Source organism: Gymnoscopelus braueri (assembly GCF_963280865.1).
Source record: "Gymnoscopelus braueri genome assembly, chromosome: 23".
Classification (NCBI taxonomy): domain Eukaryota; kingdom Metazoa; phylum Chordata; class Actinopteri; order Myctophiformes; family Myctophidae; genus Gymnoscopelus; species Gymnoscopelus braueri.
This window is the reverse complement of record NC_137625.1, coordinates 31,492,723-31,508,032: the sequence shown is the minus strand read 5'-3', so window position 1 is coordinate 31,508,032 and position 15,310 is coordinate 31,492,723. Positions and strand designations below refer to the sequence as shown.

The 15,310-nt window shown below is 44.1% G+C and overlaps 1 pseudogene across 1 annotated transcript in view; it reads left to right on the top strand.

Annotated features, from left to right (window-relative positions):
• LOC308079631 (transient receptor potential cation channel subfamily M member 5-like) overlaps positions 1-14,389 on the top strand; it is a 38,518-nt pseudogene extending 24,129 nt beyond the window's left edge. The window contains exons 12-15 of the transcript in view: positions 9,783-9,870; positions 10,931-11,105; positions 13,553-13,724; positions 14,164-14,389. The product of the transcript in view is annotated as a transient receptor potential cation channel subfamily M member 5-like (transcript). The remainder of the gene's footprint in view (positions 1-9,782; positions 9,871-10,930; positions 11,106-13,552; positions 13,725-14,163) is intronic.
• Positions 14,390-15,310: the final 921 nt, after the last annotated feature.

Here is a 15,310-nt window from a genome sequence, read left to right as displayed (position 1 = left end):
CTAACACATACATGCAGACTATTCCTTTAACAGGTCCGTTCATGAAAGTCCTTGCGGTCTTGTTTCCAATGAGGGCCTGTGAGCAATTAGGGGTTAAGAGTCTCGCTCAGGGACAAATTTCATTTCATCTACACATTTGCTGGCCTGGCCTGGAATCGTACCTGGAGCAACCAGGGCCTCTGGCTCCCTAGGCGGGCTCACTAACCACTCAGCTATGGCCGCCCCAAGGACTCACATTTGTTTGAAACTTTGCAGTAATGTCATTCCAAATATCACTGAAACCAATCTTACTCCAATTGGCCAAAGGGGGGCGCTAATGCAACTTTTTGAAAATGCAAACTTTAAACAGGTAAAAGTCATGCCTCGTTTGGCCGACAGCCATGAAACTTGCTTACACATGTGCCGTGACTCATAAGGAAAACATCTATCACTTTCACCAGTAAGCTCCGCCCTTAGATTTTCCGCCATATTGAGCAGTTTGAAAAAACACTTAAACCCAGAATTTCTGAGCAATTAGTGTGAAACTGTGTCATCTTTTTGACCTCCATTTTCACAACTTCAGGTCTGTTGATCCAATGGCTTCTAGCTACAGCATCTGCCTTACAAGCCCAAGGTTGCCAGTTCAAACCTCACCTTGGGCAGGCTACTTTTCAATTGCATCGCACAAACATGACTCCATCAGTTAATACATGTGCAATTGTTAAAGATAACATGAAATGCTTATTTGAGAGTATGTTTTTACAATGTATGACATACTTCATTGTGAAAATAGCCGATCTACAGATAGCAACGTGATTCTGAGCTTGTAGATCGGCTACTTTCACTAGTTTCGGTTCCGAGGAGACATACAAATGTGTTGAGGTGATCATCATTTGGAATTCTTAGTTTTACAAATAGTGTTTCTTGGGGTTAGGTTTAGGCGTTGTTTTACTGAGGTTAAGGTTAGTGAGGGTGGGTGTAGAAAAGAGTCATCTAGTCAACAACCTTTCCCCTATTCCCATGGATTGGATCCACCCCTCTCACCTGCTCTCACTCATCACCCCAATCACACCTGTGTGTGTATGAACATAGCACATAAGTACTTATTATAGAATTCAGGGAAATACAATAATCATTCATCTTAGAGAAATATTGAATCTCACTTGTTTTTTTTGTTAAAAGTTGAATTGTATAATAATTGTTACAGCCTGGCTCAGAGACTATAACAAAAAAGGGGAGACGACACGGAGGAATACATAAATAAGTGTAAAGTTTATTTACTAACTAGTGAAATCATTGTAAATCAGTAATAAATCAAGTTTCCAAATCATAAGGGCAGGGAAACATGCTGCCCACTGGAACTGAATCTAATAATTCAACATAAAGAACTCAAACACAAATGCTCTCCTGGGTGGCCACACGCCTGTGACCTGGGGAGGACTGAAGAGAGAGTACTGTTGTAGAGTGGGGCTTTTAGACAATTGACCAGGTGTCTCCCCTTCCACTGATCATCTCAGCCTCCACCCTCCAACCCAGCACTGCAATGGAATGTTAAAGGAACACACACACATAACCCTATAGCAAAGGCCCAGGGGGCCGTCACACCGCCCCCTTCAAAACAGGGTCCCACAGGGAACCCTGGCCCAAACTGTGTTCTATAACTAAATCAACTTACAAATGTGCAAATATTTACAAAAAATAACCCCCTTCGAAACTAACCCCCCCAGTTCACATCTATATTCTGCTTCTGCCCCACCCCCCTCAGCAACTGGTACCTTGGAGCCTTTAAGAGAAAAGTTAAGGCATTATGCAAAACAGATAATGAACACAGAATTAGTTACATGGGGCTCTAGACAAAGCGTCCGCAACCACATTATCTTTTCCTTTTACATGGAGTATATCTAATGTGTAGCACTGCAGAAATAAGGACCACCTAATCAGCCTCTGATTTGGACTGTGCAGTGAATGCAAAAAGGTTAATGGGTTATGGTCTGTGTACACCACCACAGGTCCAGAACCCACATAAACCTCAAAGTGCTGCAAAGACCATATCAAAGCCAAAGCTTCCTTTTCTATCACTGAATAGTTCAACTGATACCTGTTAAATTTCTTTGAAAAAAAACACACAGGTTTTTCAATTCCCAATTCATCTTCCTGTATCAAAACTCCACCTGCACCTACATGACTGGCATCAACCTGCAGTTTAAAAGGCCTTTCCATGTGTGGAGCAGCTAGAACAGGAGCATTATAGAGGATCTTCTTGGCACTTTCAAAAGCCAGCTGACAAACAGGAGACCAGATGTATTTTACATTACCCTTAAGCAGGTCAGTCAGCGGTGCCACTACAGTTGAAAAGTTTCTACAGAAGGCTCTATAATATCCTATAAAACCTAGATATCTTTGCAATTCTTTTTTTGTTGTTGGTGGTGGGTATTTTTCAACTGCTTCTACTTTTGCACGCACTGGACGCACTTCACCCTGTCCCACCTGGCGACCAAGGTACGTCACAGTGGCACGCGCAAAATCACACTTGGCCAGATTCACAGTAAGGCGCGCCTCAGCTAAGCGCCTAAACAGTGCTCCTATGCGCTCCATGTGAGAAGACCAAGTGTCTGAGTAAATAACCACGTCATCCAAGTACACTGCACAACCTTCCAGGTTACCAACCACTTTATTCATTAAACGTTGAAACGTTGCCGGTGCATTGCGTAACCCAAAAGGCATAACAGAATACGAGTACAGTCCAGACGGTGTAATAAACGCGGCTATTTCCCGTGCGCGCTTTGACAAGGGAACCTGCCAATACCCTTTTAAAAGATCGAACTTACTGATGAACTTCGCAGCCCCGACCTGATCAATGCAGTCATCCATACGGGGTAAAGGGTACGAGTCAGGTTTCGTAACGTTATTTACTTTTCTGAAATCTGAACAAAAACGAAACGTCCCGTCCGATTTTGGAACGAGTAGACACGGTGATGCCCAACTCGATGCAGAATGTTCAGCAATGTAATTTTTTAGCATGTAATCAATTTCAGAATCCAAAAATGTGCGCTTATCTGGACTTACTCTATAAAACCGCTGTCTTATAGGTTTGGGATCTGTCACCTCAATATCATGTTCTATCACATGCGTAATAGAGGGAACATCCCCAAACAAGCTTGGGTACCCACGTATCAGCTCCACCAACTCTGCACGCTGTGAATCTGATACATGAGACAAAACACCATTTAGATCCGCCAATACCTCTGCATTTTTTAGTCGGCCCGACAACAGTGCGGTGTCATGATTTGGCAAACCATCCTCACAAACTGCATCATTACTCGCTTTCATTTTCACACCGTGTGCGTTACTAACACACACAGGGCGAGTGCAACTCAACGCTGCGCTCTGTGGCGCCCGGGCAAGATATGGTTTTAAAAGGTTAACATGGCACAACTTATTTTGCTTACGACGACCTGGAGTGGCAACAAGATAATTTTGCTCCGTCAGCTGTTTAACCACATTATATGGTCCCATAAATTTAGCCTGAAACGGTGAGCCCACAATAGGCAATAAAGCTAAAACTTGACCACCTGGACTAAAAACGCGCTGTTCAGCTCTACGGTCATACAAACGTTTCATTTTCTTTTGTGCAGAACCCAGTCTTTCCTTTGCCAACTCCGTAGCCGAATAAAGTCTGTGCCTAAATCCTTTTACATAATCAATTAGATTGTTAGGCGGATCAACCTCTTTCCAATCGTCTTGTAGAACCGCTAATGGTCCTCTCACCGTATGACCGAACACAAGTTCGTTTGGACTAAAACCCAAACTCTCCTGCGTTACTTCTCTAGCAGCTAGTAATAACCATGGTAACCCATCCTCCCAGTCTGCATCCATCTGAACACAGTATGCCCGCATCAATGATTTTAATGTTTGATGGAAACGTTCAAGCGCCCCTTGGCTTTGCGCATGGTAGGCCGACACTTTGTTGTGTTTAACCTTCAGTTGGTTCAACACTTGGGCAAACAAATGAGAGGTAAAATTAGAACCTTGATCACTTTGTATGGTCCTCGCAATACCGAAAATGGACATAAACTGACTGAGCGCACGCACCACTGACTTCGCTGTAACCGTGCGTAATGGATATGCAGCAGGATATCTGGTGCTCTGGCACATCACGGTCAACAAATACTTTGCACCAGACTTGGCACAAGGCAGAGGGCCTACACAGTCCACAATCAAATGCTCAAACGTCTGGGAAATAGCTGGAATAGGATACAGAGGGGCCACTTTGATGGTCTGATTTGGCTTTCCCGTTAACTGACAGGTATGACATGTTTTAATGTAGCCGGCAACACTTTTCTTAACCCGAGGCCAGAAAAAATGTCTCAGAACACGGTCATAGGTTTTCCCCACTCCCATATGTCCCGACTCATCATGAGCGACCCGCAACACTAAGTCACGAAATTTGGAGGGAACAACAATTTGATAAATAGGGTCTCCAATGAACACCCTCGCCATGCGGCACCCATTTGCGCAGCAGCACTTCATTCTCCATGAAATACCCCTGTGCAAGATTATTCACCTCACTTTTGGGGAGCACCATCTGGAATAGATCCTTCAATGTGGGATCTTATGTCTGCTCACTCACCAATTCACTGAGTGGAATAGACACTGGAGTATCAGCCAAAGACAACAACACTCCATCTATGATACCACCCTCTGATTCTGTCTCCCCCCGAACCTCGGCACTGTCCCTGTCTTTTTTCATGGCATGCGTCATAGCGCATGCCTGAAACGTATCAGGAAACAGTTTCTCATTCTCATCAGGGCCCTTGGTAATCAATGGTACTGGGACCAGAACCGGACTTACATGCTGAACCCCATGATCCGCCCACACCCGTTCCCCCGCCACATCATTTCCCAAAATTACCGTTACCCCGTTCACTGGAAGAGCTGGTCGTACTCCCATTCGCACCTCCCCTTCAAACAAGTCTGAATGAAACATTAACCTGTGTACCGGGACATGGAACACAGCCATTCCCATGCCTAACACAGGAAGAAAGTATCCGGTATGAGTCTCCTCAGAAAAGGGCAGAGCAGATGACAAGATGAATGAATCGAACGTGCCTGTGTCTTGTAGTATTGTAACTGGCACTTTCTCTCCACTACCAATCAGTGACACATAACCCTTCGAAACAAAGGGTAAGAAAGAACTTTCAGGTTTTGACATTTTCGGTACCTCAGCCATCGGCTGTGCAGCACCACTGGTATCGGGCAAGGATCTAGCAAATGCCGCTGGCTTAGCTTTAGGCCCGCCGTTCTTATTACGTGACCTAAGCATGGGGCATTCCCTTTTCCAGTGTCCTGCCTGATGACAGAAATGACAGGCGTTGCCGGAGTCATCTACAGCAAGACCACTCGGTCCACCCTTATGCTCCGCACCCCACGCCCCACTGGACCTGCCAGGGAAATATTTTCCCCCAACAACTTGGCCAGCCTCTCTGCCACCCCCAAACCCACCAGTAAATCTACGGTTGTCCCCACATCCCTTATGTGTTAATGAGAACTCATCGGCGAGTGCCGCAGCTTCAGCCACTGCGGCTTTCACCTCTGTGTACTTTCTACTGTCCCGTGCCGACAGTGAAGCAAATGCCTCCTGCGCACGACCAGTTAGTACACACTGTAATAGGACCGTGCGGTCCACATCACTCCAGTCCCTAGCGTCTGCCACCCGCTCGAACAAAGTGAAAAACACCTCCACCTCCTTCTCATTAAACTTGGGGACTAACCGTAAACTTTGCAATATTTGGTCTTTGTCACCTGATCCCTCCTTCTTCACCTCACTCAACTTTCCCTCTCTCACCAGCTTGAGCCTTGAGTCCTCTATATCTAATCTTGCCATCTCCGCTCTGTGCCTCATTTTCTCCATCTCCAAATCCTTCTCCTTTAATTGTACTTGAAATTGCAACTGCAACTGCAACAACTCTTTCTGCTGCTCAAAAGTCAAGCCCGACCCAGATGGTATACACTCCTCAACAACCACTTTAGCTTGAACACTTACTGTCGGAGTTGGGGTCAACACCTTTTGCTCATACAAGCTATCCCTAATCATGGCTTTGATGTTGTCCTTCCTGGACCTTTTATCCCCAATTTCAATGTCATAATGGTCTGCAATTGAAATGAGCTGCTCTTTAGTGTAGGCATCCAACCCCTCCTCCGACGGAGCCGCAACAAACTCAGAAACCTCCATTTACTTTTTGAAACTTTCCCCCCAAAAAAACAAAAAAAACTATTCCACCTTAAGCCAACCCCTCCAGTAACAAAAGAATGTAACAGACACAAATCAATTAAATTGAGCCTCCCCACTGACTGCCTATACCAAAAACTTCTCTAACTGCGCTCTAGTCTTCAGAGGGTTTCTGCGGCCGGGTACTTACGCAACCCCCCAAGACTAGGGACATGCTCCCAGCCACTTTCACCCCACACTACTTTTTTACCCGCACACGAATCCCAAGGGGAAACGCGCTATACCTACTTGAGTTGGCTCAATAAAACCGATTTGCAAAATAAATATACTTACGTTCTTAAGTCACCAGACCCTTAACAAAATTCTCCGACCTCCGATCGGTCAAAGAATTTGGATAGGGAATCCCCAGCACTGACGTCACCAGCAGCTTTCCCAATTCCCACGGCCCCATCCCCCCTGCTGCCACCAAGGGTGGTGTGAACCTGAACTGCTTGTTTAAACACAAGCGACCTAAACTACAATAGGCCTACTCAAACTTTGTAGTTTTACCAACATTTTCCGTTTTAGACGAGCCCCCATTTGTTACAGTCTGGCTCAGAGACTATAACAAAAAAAGGGGAGACGACACGGAGGAATACATAAATAAGTGTAAAGTTTATTTACTAACTAGTGAAATCATTGTAAATCAGTAATAAATCAAGTTTCCAAATCATAAGGGCAGGGAAACATGCTGCCCACTGGAACTGAATCTAATAATTCAACATAAAGAACTCAAACACAAATGCTCTCCTGGGTGGCCACAACGCCTGTGACCTGGGGAGGACTGAAGAGAGAGAACTGTCGTAGAGTGGGGCTTTTATAGAGTGAGGAGACAATTGGCCAGGTGTCTCCCCTTCCACTGATCATCTCAGCCTCCACCCTCCAACCCAGCACTGCAATGGAATGTTAAAGGAACACACACACATAACCCTATAGCAAAGGCCCAGGGGGCCGTCACATAATCATTATATAATGTTTCTATCTTTCATAGTGTAAAACCATGACCGTGAAGCCCCACCACCTCCTTGCCCAATCATAAAATGCTCATTTGTGCAACGGAACAATAAATGGCTTGAACGGAACTCTGTTGTCCCACATTCTTGTAGATGTGCCATGGTGATGTTCAATATTCTCTGAACCAAAGTAGAACTCTATCTTACAGTGGGTGAGGGGGGCATTGCACAAAACATGACCATCCTCCTATAATTTGAGTAACGTCTGTCTGTAGTGGTGAGACCAAAATGTGTTCTGCCCGGTTCTCCTCAGTGGCTGGAGCAATTGATCTGAATTTGCACACAGCCATTGACCATTACCATGTGCACGGAACAGATTTCACCAAATCTCAGCTGTTTATTGACGTTATTGAGTAAAATAATGTCGCCATGGTTACGGGGCTGCCCAGCTGTGGGATGGCCAAGACCGAGCTGATGTTCCTCCCGGGGAAGGGCTGTCCGCACCGAGACATGGCCATCACCATTGATAATGCTGTGGTGACCTCAACTCGGACTGCGAAGAATCTGGGTGTGACCCTGGACGATCAACTGACGTTCTCGGCAAACATCGCATCAGTGACAAGGTCCTGCAGATTCCTCCTCTACAACATCAGGAGGATTCGCCCCTTCCTCACGGAGAAGGCAGCCCAGGTGCTCATCCAGGCTCTTGTCATCTCCCGCCTGGACTACTGCAACTCCCTCCTTGCTGGTGCTCCGGCATCTGCAATCAGACCTCTGGAGCTTGTTCAGAAAGCTGCGGCTCGTCTGGTGTTCAACCGCCCCAAGTTCTCCCACACAACCATCCTTCTCCGTTCTCTACACTGGCTCCCCGTAGCGGCTCGCATCCAGTTCAAAACCCTGGTGCTAGCCTATAGGGCAGTGAAAGGAACAGCTCCTTCTTACCTCCGGGCTATGGTCGATGCCTACACCCCTGCCCGACCACTTCGGTCTGCCACCTCGGGGCGACTGATTGCCTCGTCACTCAAGGGTCCTTCTGGCCGATCCACACGGTCACGACTCTTTTCTGTTCTGGCCCCACAGTGGTGGAATGAACTTCCCACTGATGTTAGGACAGCAGAGTCACTGCCCATATTTCGCCGCAGGCTGAAAACCCACCTCTTCAGGAAACACTACCCTTCCTCTCTGCCTGACCTACTTGTTGTTAACTAGTTGTACGAACGCTTGTTTTCTATTGCTGTATTGTTTATTGGATCTTGTTTAGTCGATACACTTATTTGTTTTAGCTCATGCTCATTTGATTTAGCTATTTTTGTCTCATCTGTTTAAGGAAATAGGTGGCTGATATATTGCACTTTTACCTTAGCGCTAGGTATACTCTTGGTTGCTTGTTTTTGCAGAAAATGCACTAAAGACTTCTGGTGATTAGTAGTTTTCGTTCCCTACCTATGTTGAATAAACTTATTGTAAGTCGCTTTGGATAAAAGCGTCTGCTAAATGACTGTAATGTAATGTAATGTAATGTAATGGCCCCGCGAGCTATGGGACGAACTGTCTCCCGGGTTGCCAGATCATGTGCGCATATGCCCCCACGGATGCGTCGACCGGGTATGGACTAGTGTTAATTAATGCATATGCAAGTTTTAAAGATAACATTAAATGCCTTTTTGAGAGTAGTTATTTTCAATGTATACCCTATTTCCTTGTGAAAATAGCCGATCTACAAGCTCACAACGTTTTGGATAGCAACGCTTTGTGAGCTTGTAGATCGGCTAATTTCTCTAGTTTTGGTACAGAGGAGACATCACATTTCTCTATTGATAAATGCTTTGTGAACCACTGATTAGTTTTAGTGAAACAGGGGCTCGGTTCATGGCAGAAGGCAAGAGTCTATGCTCTTCAACAGACACCGTCAAGCTGGATGAAGCCTTAGCTCAATCACTAGTTTGACAGCCAGTGAGTCCCAAGGTTGAACTTTCGATTCCTGTCTATGGCCATGGGTTGAGGTGTCCATGAGTGAGGTCCTTAACCCTGGATTGCTAGCCACCATCCCTCAGCACTCTGTTCAGCTGTTGAGAATGCGCATTTGTTAGTTGCATGGGCTACTTTGTCTCAAGTTCAATCCATTCAGTTTCTATGTCTTATTGTGCTATTGTTCCATATTGCTTTTAGCCTCTCATGCCTCGAACCCGTTTATTGCTGCTTGCAGCTATATTTGTTATTAACATTCTAGTCACGCAGCTTACGTTACCCAGAGTCTCTGGGTGCCGTAGGCTGCGTTAAAAATCTCTCCCTTTTATTATTTATCAGTGTCAGAGAGGTTTTGTTATTGATTCTTTCTTTGAAATTATTTTATTTTCATGTAGCGTCATTGAATCAATGATAAACTGATATGTTATTTTGAGAAACACATTAAATTAGTAACAGCACAACGTATGGAGCGCTTGAGCCTTTTCAATTTACACCATGATTGAAGTAAATAAACTAAGAGGAATGCCGGAACAGTCATGTTAATCTTGAAATCATAAAAATAGGAGTTTGGTTAAAATGAGTTTAAATGTATTTATTCTGCTTGTGTGCTTCAGGATGTTTGAGTTGTCTTATGACTATGGACGATGTGTCCTGTGTATCGACTACATGGTCTTCACACTCCGTCTCATTCACATCTTCGCTGTAATGTAATGAACACTAGCCCTGTTTGTGACGTCTCCCTCCGCTCTAGCTCCGGGATGAAGTCCCGCTGTGTCAAGCTCTGGCGGAGGGAAGACTCCATCGATTCCAAAATGCAAATGTAGTCCAGCAATTCTACAGATGTCTGTTTAGTTGTTTTTCTGAAAAGGAAACGGTTATTTATCGTTTATAACAACATCTTTAAATGGCTCATTTAGCTCACCATGTGCTTTGATTTTAAGACCTAAGACCCGGCAGCAGTACTCTCACCCCAGGTCGTTTGTTGAACATCTTTTTTTTCCTAATTAACCTCTCTCTTCACATCCTTGGACATGGACATTAACCAAAAAGTCGACGAGTCAAAGTCATTACCACAAGTCATTATCCATGTCTGTGTGACGTCCACAGTTCTCATTTAGTTTTTCAATGTGACGTCGACAGTTCTTAGATAGGATTTAAAACATTAATTAATAACCAAAGGGAGTCTACCAGTGCGCCTCAGCCTAATACGGCCAGTCCGGTGCGTCACAGGGGCAGGGAAAACAGATGCAGAAGAGACAGGTCTGAGGAAGGTCGCAAGACCGAAACGTCAGTCATTATTTGTTATTGCGCCTAAATAAATAAAAGGCTTTATATATATATGCTGCTCCAGCGTTGATCTCTTCTGCCTTAATTAATAAGCCTTCGATGTGTAGAGGAGGTGTGCTCTGTGACAGCTGAACTGCACTCTTGGATTACTCTTAAAAAATAGTGTAAAATAGCAGATCGGTTATTTTCACTATTTGTGAGCAACACTCTTGTATTATTGAAGTAGGGCCTTCATTTATGGAAAAAACTAACAGTTTAAATATAAACTTTTTTTATAGTTTGTATTAAATAACAAACTATATTTACGATGTTAAAACTTTGTTTCAACCCATCAATATTATTTTTAAGGATTTGGACATTTCCACCGGTACGTCCTCAGCCAGAGCTGGACACAGTGGGACCTCCTTCTGGAGCTAGAGTGGAGGGAAGGTCACAAACAGAATAAATAAACACTACATGTCTTGTTTCTGTTCAGATGAAAGATGTCTTCTCCTTCCTCTTCTTCCTGGGGGTGTGGATAGTGGCATATGGAGTAGCCAATCAGGCGCTGCTCTATTCCTACGACCCCAACCCAGATCGTATCTTCCGTCGAGTGTTCTACAGACCTTTCCTGCACATCTTTGGACATTTTCCTGTTGAGGAAGTAGATGGTGTGTGTGTGTGTGTGTGTGTGTGTGTGTGTGTGTGTGTGTGTGTGTGTGTGTGTGTGTGTGTGTGTGTGTGTGTGTGTGTGTGTGTGTGTGTGTGTGTGTGCGTGCGTGCGTGCGTGCGTGCGTGCGTGCGTGCGTGCGTGCGTGCGTGCGTGCGTGCGTGCGTGCGTGCGTGCGTGCATGCCTATTCTGCACAAAATGTGGTTGGTTACCACAGCTTTATTGCAATGATTACTGTGACAATATAGATATTTCACTTTTTAACTAAAACATTTTGTTTTAACTAAATCACTGTTCCGCAAAAATCACTTACAATACCTTTAAAATGCCAAGGACCATTAATCAATATCTTATGTGTAAGTTTCAATTTCAGTTTGAGACTTATATGCTGACTGTTGAAATATTCAACCATTACATAGTATTATTATTATGTGTAGGGCCCGAGCACTGCACAGTAGTGTGAAGCCCTATTGAAACTGCAATGATTATTATTTTCCCGATAATGAATCGCATTTTTGAGGGGCAATACGTACTCCAAAAGTTACGCAACATTGCACACACATTACCAGTGGAGAAAAATTACGTATTTAATTTGTCTAAAAAGGGGCGTGGCCTAATGGCTCAATAGCGCCCCCAACAAAACTTTGTGCTTCAAGCCCGACAATACGGTTTCACCTACATGTATAAAAATCAGTACACACCTGTATCATGTCCCGACTTACGAAAAAGTCTCTTGGAGCAATGACCAAAACCAAACAGGAAGTCGGCCATTTTTAATTGATAGTGGCGTTTTTGTGCATTTCACGCCATTTTCACGCGTTGTACTTTAACGAACTCCTCCTAGGCGGATTGTCGGATCCGCCTCAAATTCGCTCAGAGTACACAAAAGACGTTAACGATGAAAAGTTATCAGAAGCTTGAGTTTTCATAAAACGGCGTGACCGTGGCAAAGCCTCAAACTTCAACGCCAAACAGGAAGTGAGAATAGCCGATCTACAATTCCTATTGGCTGGGCTTTAAACAGCCATAACTTCGGTTTCCAGCCTGCTACCGAGTACAAATTTGGTATGTGGATTAAGACCACCAATAGGGACGAGCTGTAATTTCTGAAGCCCCGCCCCCTCTGTCTTCCTATTGGCCGGCCTTTAAACAGCCATAACTTCGGTTCGCAGCATGCTACCGAGTCCAAATTTGGTATGTGGACTACGACCACCAATAGGGACGAGCTGTAATTTCTGAAGCTCCGCCCCCTCTGTCTTCCTATTGGCCGGCCTTTAAACAGCCATAACTTCGGTTCGCAGCATGCTACCGAGTCCAAATTTGGTATGTGGACTTAGACCACCAATAGGGACGAGCTGTAATTTCTGAAGCTCCACCCCCTCTGTCTTCCTATTGGCCGGCCTTTAAACAGCCATAACTTCGGTTCGCAGCATGCTACGGAGTCTAAATTTGGTATGTGGACTAAGACCACCAATAGGGACGAGCTGTAATTTCTGAAGCTCCGCCCCTCTGTCTTCCTATTGGCTGGCCTTTAAACAGCTATAACTCCAAATAGCAGCATGCTACCGAGTCCAAATTTGGTATGTGGACTACGACCACCAATAGGGACGAGCTGTAATTTCTGAGGCTCCGCCCCCTCTGTATTCCTATTGGCCGGGCTTTAAACAACCATAACTCGAGTTCGCAGCATACTACAGAGCACAAATTTGGTATGTGGACTTAGACCACCAATAGGGACGAGCTGTAATTGCTGAAGCCCCGCGCCCTGTCCTCCTATTGGCTGGGCTTTAAACAGCCATAACTCCGGTTCCCAGCATTGAATACCTACGAAATTTGCTAGGTACACTTACACGGCCAATAGGGACAGTCTGAAATTGCTTAAGCCCCACCCCCACTGTGTTCCTATTGGCTGGGCTTTAAACAGCCATAACTCCGGTTCCCAGTGTCAAATACCTACGGAATTTGCTAGGCAAGCTTAGACGGTCAATAGGGACAGGCTGAAATTGCTTAACCCTCGTAGGGTCTTCGTGTTTTAGTCACACCCAGGGCCTTCGGGTCACTTTGACCCGAAGGCCCTGTGTGAAAATTTTCATTTTCATGAAAATGAAAATTTTAATTTTCATATCACATGTTTAGTACAGTAAATAAGGCAAATAGAAGAAGTTTCATAGAGAACAAAAAATGTTTACATACTTTTAATTCATGTTGAAAATGTTAAACCGGGTCAAAAGGACCCGAGGACCCTACAAGGGTTAAGCTATTTAGCCTAATTTTTCAGCTGATTTCCAAACAGACTTGTATTGTGGACAGAACGTCGAGGGCCCGTTCATCGCTGCTTGCAGCTTTAATTCTTATCATTATTATTATTATTATTATTATTATTATTATTATTATTGTTAATATTGTTAATATTGTTAATATTGTTAATATTGTTATTTTAATTACAGTGGGATTACATTGGGACATGGCCGACAACTGCACTGACAACGTAACACAGATAGAGGGCGGTGCTGAGCCATGCAGGAGCGAGTACAACAACTGGCTGGTGATCATTCTGCTGGTGGTTTTCCTGCTGGTCACCAACATACTGCTGATCAACCTACTCATTGCCATGCTCACGTAGGTACCCTGTTGTGTATGTTAGCCACCTTCCTTCTGTCTGTCTGTGACTCCATTAATGTTACTCTCTCTCTCTCTCTTTACTGAGCCCAGCTCTTCTCTCCTCTCATCATCTCACCAGTATTGTCCACAGTAACCTTGTAGGCACTAGGCATGTATGAGGAAACATAAACTAAGACTACACACACAAACACACACACACACACACACACACACACACACACACACACACACACACACACACACACACACACACACACACACACACACACACACACACACACACACACACACACACCGCCCAGCACCAGTCCGCTATGGAAACCTGTGGTATAGTGCTCTTAAAAAACAAAACACCATATATGATAAACGCAACATCCAATTAACCCCAAATATGATTTAATATTTTGTTGTTTTGTCCCTTCAACCCTCCATGCAGCAAGACCTTTGAGAAGGTGCAGGATAAGAGCGACCTCTACTGGAAGTTCCAGCATTACAACCTCATCATGGAGTACCAGTCCCGTCCTGTTTTGGCTCCTCCGTTCATCTTCCTCTCCCACCTTCATCTCTTCTTCTCTTTTTTAAGTAAGAAAATCCACAGGGAGTCTTCTGGCACATCCAACAGGCGTCAGAGTCTTGGTCAGTATTTGATTTGGATGAAATAAAACAGAATAAAACATATTTTATCTTTAGTAAAAGGTTATAGCGTGATTTGACCACTTGGTGAAGTCTTGAAGAAAAGATAATAATTGACAACTGTCTATTTTATTGTGACCGCCTGCATGTATGAATGAATGAATGAATATACTGGTTACAATGATGCATAAATCATGAGTCGGATATTTTGTGAAAATTGGTCATTTGTACAAAATTGTCTGTGTAACTATGCTTTTAGTACAGCATCTACCAAATATTACATTGATTATTAATCAATATAATAATTGATTCATTAACAAACAGATTTTTTTAATTGTTGACATTGTCTAGGCCCAACCTCAGCTCACAGGGCGAAATGTGTTAAGATCTGGGAGACCAAGCAGAAGAAGAAGTTCCTCAAAGCCCAGAGTGAGACAGAGAGAAGCAGTGACTCTGAGAGGATCAAGCTGATTTCTGACAAGTAAGATGATAATGATCAGAGGTGGACACTAACAAAGTACTTTTTTACTTGAGTAGTGTTCTGTACTTTACTTGAGTATTTGTATTTTTGGATACTTATGTCTTTCGCTGCTCTACAAGACAAATATTCTGGTGGTGCGGTGCAGTGCGGTGTGCGGTGTGCGGTGCGGTGCGATGCGGTGAGGTGTGGTGTGGTGTGGTGCGGTGCGGTGAGGTGAAAATACTAGATCTACAAGATCTTCTATTGTTGTAGATCTTGTTCTACTATTTTCTCCATTATTGATATTTGTAAAAAAAAAAAAAAAAAGTTCTGGAAATTATTTGGAAAAAAAAAATCTAAATTTGAATACAGCAATGCACTGATAAAGCAACATGTAATTTGTACTTTTGAATGCTAGTGTAGGCTTGGGCGCTGCATTACTGCTTGCTATGGAGCCTGGCTCTTTAGCAGACTGCTAACGTACAGTACG